Genomic DNA, 6,000 nt, shown 5'->3' with positions numbered 1-6,000 from the left:
TTTAGAGTGTTTGGTAGCAAATTTGGTATCAAAATGGAGCTAACAAGATTCTGCACACGACTTTATCAATTAAATTGTCATAACAAGATCAGGTTTTGGTGTAGGACAGGTTACATGACTGCGGACTTTCTTTATTTGAGCAGTTTATGTAAAATCTAAACACAAAATTAATGTCAAACTTCAAAAACATCAAGTGTTTAAAATCAAGTACACTACTTGTCACAACAGCATACTTTTCACATTCAAACAATGCGAGTGATCCTTGACCTCTGGGTCCTATTTTATGAAACTTTGGAACTTCTTAGTTCTTAGGTGACTGCAAGGCCGGATTGACCTTTGGGGGGGGGGGGCCTGGGCCAGGCCAAAATGTGGAGGCCCCAAACTCACCATGAGGAAGGCATGTGCACATCAAGTGGTCAAGTTTTGTTTCATAAATAGCTCTAAATTGGTGGCCTACTTTAACATCGATAGGATATTTGCACGCAAAGCGCGCGAAACAAAAATCAATTTTAACCATTAATTCAGCCCAAAATAAAGGTGAATTTTGCAATTTTGGTCCAAAACATTGTGTTTTCGGGCAAAAAAGAAAGCTGCACATGGCCACATTGGGGCCCCCAAATTTTGGGGGCCCTGGTCCCGGGTCCATCTGGCCCAATGGTAAATCCGGCCCTGGGTGACCGACTTCGTAATATTTGTCTTAACTTCTTGTCCACCATGCACATTATTTTCTAAACTTAAGGTGTGTGGTACGATCGATAATGGGACCCTGTCCACATACTGACCTCAAAGATGTCAAAAATCAGGGTTTTGATACTATTAGAAAGCCTCTACTTGTCTCCTGCTCCACCTAAGATTTTACACCCAAAATCCTTGTACTTTTGAAAAAGTGTGAAAAAAGCTGTCAAAGATATTTAGTATTTTCTTAATGGTTTTCTCACAATTTGTTCAAATGTACAATGGCTTTTGAGCATAAAAATTAGGAGCTTGAGAAAAATAGGGGCTTTATATTAGTGCCAAAGGTTTGAGATCTTTGGCAGGTTGGGGATCTCATACTCACATTATCGATCATATCAAGCAATTTAAAACATTGGAAAATGCTAAGAATCAATTTGCATCATACGGTATTAGAAGATATTAGTGTCTTTATGAACATAGAACCTATAATTTTTGCACATGACGAGATATTCTTCTAAAGAAGAACTCCAAAAAAATCTCAAAAAGTTTAACTATACCTGTGTATGAAAAATGATATCATACTTTTAATTTTCTTTGATGTAATATAATGTATTTTATGCTATCATTTTTAAATGAAAGCTTTCCAGAATACTTAGTTGCAATATGTTTTGTAACACTTTATGTTTATGTTTTGTGCCAGGTTATGGTGACTACTGTTTCTTTTTATTTATCATGTTTTATAAGGAGTGATCTGGAATCACAGACATCTGCTTGTGAATTGAAATGCTGAATTGAAATCGATGCTGAATTTCATTTCAATTCCACTTCATTCGTCATCACTCAACATGATTTCAATTCCAATCCAATTCAATTCTTCATTGCTCACGATGATTTCGATTCCAATCCAATTCAATTCATGCCCAAGCCCACTCATTTCGATTCCAATTCAATTCCAATGCATTGAAATGAAAATCGCCCAAAATTCATTTCAATTCAATTCGATTTCAATGCATTGAATTAACATTACCAGGTACCTGGATTCAGCACTCAACAACAAGTTGTCATGACTTAATTTATTCTTTATGATTACGATTAAAAAAAAACAATAATAAAAATATAAACAAAATAATGATAATAGGCCTATAAGAATTCATAATATGAATTCGTAACGTTATACTTTATAAATATCCGCACGAACGGCATGACTATAGCTTGTCATAAAATGTAGGCCTAACTTGAATACAAATACCAATTCAATTTAGCAGAAAAATGTTATATTAAAATGCGCTTTGTGATTTTTTATTTGGTTAAAACTACGCACTTTAATAATTCTCAAACTGTTAATACAAATAGGAATGCGTCTTTTGAGTATAGGCCTAATACATATTTATTAGTATTATAGTTTTGCAATATTATTTTTGTTACTATTTATATATTGTGTTATGCAATTTTGAATTATGTTCAATTATCCCAGCAAACACAAAATGTTTTTGAGCTTTCGACATCATTCGCAAAAGGTTAAAAAAGGTTGTCAGAAAATGTTTAAATGTCGGGTTATAAAGGGAATAAAACTTTTTCATAACATTCAAAAACATTTTTTGATAACTTAGGCCTACTGCAAATATTCTCAAACATATCATTATTTAAGTGGTGACAAATTTGGCAAAAAATGTTTGCAGAAAATATTTAACAATAACATTTTGAAAACATTTAAAAATATTTTTGTAGTGTGTTTCCATACAAAACGTTTTAAAATGTTTTCATGTCCTTTATTTAACCCGACATTTAATGTTATTAAAACGTTTTTACCAAAACCCAAAAATATAGGCCTATTGTTTAAAACGTTTTAAAAACGTTTTCTGTTTGCCGGGATGACCTTTCAGACCTTCACATTAAAATGTAGATTACTTGGTAGCTTTATATTATAAATGGTCAATGATTTAACATAAAAGTTATTATTATTATCATTATTTATAACATTGTGATGACTTTTCATTATTATTATAAATTTTTATTTCATTTCAAATTGTAATATTTTATAATTATTTAACTTTTATTCCATGCAGATTTATGCGCACACGTTAATCTTGGTAAATTTCGCACAGTGTTCCTCTGGGGATAATTGCCTATCGATTGGATTGATCATGGATATAAACGTATTGGTGATGTCATGAGCTTTATAACTTTGGTGGACAATAGAATAACCATTGATTGACAAGGTTACCCCTGCGCCCCTAGCCGCTTGGTTTTTTTTTGCATCAGGCCCCCTTACAAGTGTTTGTGAACGGTCCCTAATCACGAATAATGCACGAATCGGGTGTAATCCGTATTGATCAGAAAAACAAATTCAACCGTTTCTATTTTTGGATCTTGGAAACATCCTATGTCTCAATGTGACCATTGTATTGCATCATGTGGGGAAAATCATAGCTGGAAATTTTCAGTTTTACTACTTTGGTATAAAAAGACATTGCAGGAGTTTTCTTGTGGCAGATCTAAGTTAAAAAGTGGATAATATTGCTTTCTAATGTGTTATATTCTATATACACGTTAAAAAGGTACAAGTGAGCCAGTCAATTTGTATAGCCAATGTATTATTATTCCCGCAATATATACAATTTTTTGTAACAAAGGCTATTTCAAGTGCTCTTCCCTGCCCAAAAGAGGAATGTAATTATTCTTCTGTAGATTTGCTGAAGCCTGCCACATAACATATCTGTCAATAAATTGGATCACTGCAGAAAAAAAAAAAGCTTCCTGAAGAAAGTGACTCTGTGGTGAAAGCAGCACCATTTTGGAAATCGTTATCTGTGCAAGGATTTAATACGCAAAGGATATATAAATTCAACAGTGGACTTCGCTGAAATCATCCCGAACATTAAGTGCAACAGAACTTTGTAATCGACAGCAAGAAGGTCGAAGGCTGCTGGATATTAAAGTAACAGTCCTAAACAATGTATTTTATCGATTCCAATTGATTTTTAGACTATGGACTTAAGATTTTAAACGGGCAAAGTCCCTAACACTCACACTGTCAATCATACTTGTTTATCAATCAAATTTAACCATAAGCAAATACAAGACGCGGGCGTCCATGCACAATACTGACGCGTTCATGCAATTACACAACACAAAGGCGGGTAGGCCACATACTTGTGTACCATGTAGTTATTAATGGTAATGACAGGTACCGGAGGATTTAAACCATAACGAGATCGGGCGACCAATCACAAGCCAGATCCATTTAAAGATGCATTACATCATGGCCAATTTTAGTAGGCCAGATTTCCGACAATCTCATCCATAGAAGCTCATAGACAGCCGTGTTAAGCATGAAAACTGCAATCCAATGTCAGTAGTCCACTTGGGAAGCTAACAAACAGAGGGAGTAGGGTGACTGAAAAGAACAGATGTGAAAATCTATCAATTGTGCACACATTAATTAAATCAGAGTTTTAAGCTTAAATACAATATCCAGAGTATGCACAATGGGCAAGTGGACTACGGGTAGTCTAATTGATTTTATGTAATTACTTTCATTTCAAAACCATTGTTAATTCATGCTTTTCATTAGAGATCCAGATATTATGGGGCTCATTAACTACATTGATTATTGATAAAAACAAAAGATACAAAGAAAATATAAACTGATGTATCATGGAAACCGTATGTTTGATTTGTTTCAAACAAAAGGCATATTGATCAGTGTACAATTTATATACTTTGCCCTATTCAATATAAATTGCCTAAACGTGAAGGATTAGTCATTAAAATTGTCGTTAGGTATTTTTGAAATGAAAAAAAAAAAAACAACAATATTGATAACTTGAAGCCCCATTCAAATATATGTAGCTAATTTCGCTGCTTAAAAACAGAAATTACAGATTACTGTAAAAATATCATACGGCTTTCGGCTTAATTAACCACTAGCAGGCTATCTATGACACTATTAAACAAAGGTTTCAAAATCTGAATTTTGATGATTTTTGCGATCCTTATCCAGAAAAGCAAATCACTGAATAGGCTTTAAGTCTCAATACAATATTAACTTAAAACATTACAATTCATAGTTACGGCTGACACACACTCACACATACATGTATGCCAATAAATGAGAAGTCTTCTTTACGTTAAACGCACGCATCACTGATGCGTTCAACGTGTAGGAAAATAAACGAAATAACTCATCCCTATCTTGTTTATAAACTTGTAAAAAAAGAAACCAATTCATTTGACCAATTTTAATTTGTCAAATTAGACTAGTTTATTTTCTGTGTCTAAGGATCATCTGTCATAACAAATTGAAATATACATGTAGGGTCCACAACTTAAAGTTCCCCCTAAACACTTTTTATATCAATTGAAAAATATTTGACGAAATGCAAAGATGTTAAAAGATGTAAATAGCTTTATTTGTTTTACACATATGGACCAAGTTATAGCATCACACGTCATTGCGTTCAGTCACAATGGTTCATTATGTAAAAAAGACCATTTCAAACGGTGTTAAAAGTGGCATTTGAGTCCATAGGGGTCAGAGCTCAAACAATACAGTAGTCCAGGCCTATTCATGTGTTTGTTAAAGAAAACCTGACTGCTATGGACTCAGTTGTAACTTTTTAAACGGCCTCTTTTCTTACACAATTAACCATTGTGACTGAACGAAATCATATGTGATGCTATAAATTGGTCCACAGGGGTAAAACTAATAGGGCTATCCATATCTTTTTTACATTTTTATATTTCGTAAAATATTTTTCGACTTATTTTAAAAAGTATTAGGGGGGAACTTATAAGTTGTGGACTGTACAATGTATATTATGTAATGCTGAAAATTTATTTGTCATACTGAAGGAACAATAGGCTATTCCTATTAAAATGCATAACCCCTACGGAAGACGACATGACACACACCGAGTACACACAGGGAGTGTGAGTTTGAAATGAGGTTACCTGAATGAGTGACTCCATTTGATATTCACCAAAAATGATGTACTGCGTCCTGGGTACTGCGTAAGTAGGTAACCAATCATGCCACGCCTTTGCCCTGACGTCAGACTGGTCTTTTTAATTCGGTCTTCAATTATATTATCTCAAATTAATTGTCAGCATAATTATTTTATTGACTAATAAATAATTCTACTGGTAATGCCAAATTAATGAATAACAAATTAACTGAAGAATTGATGTAATTTATCAAAATAATTTGAAAACATTTTGTGTTTGTTAGGTAGGAGCTACAACGCAATAAGGTAAGGCAGCACATCAAAGGGGGACTATGCGGCAAAGTGCTTTTCAAGATATAGATTAAAATAGATTAAAAAT

This window comes from Amphiura filiformis, unplaced genomic scaffold, assembly GCF_039555335.1.
Source record: "Amphiura filiformis unplaced genomic scaffold, Afil_fr2py scaffold_55, whole genome shotgun sequence".
NCBI lineage: Eukaryota > Metazoa > Echinodermata > Ophiuroidea > Amphilepidida > Amphiuridae > Amphiura > Amphiura filiformis.
This window is presented reverse-complemented; position numbering follows the sequence as displayed.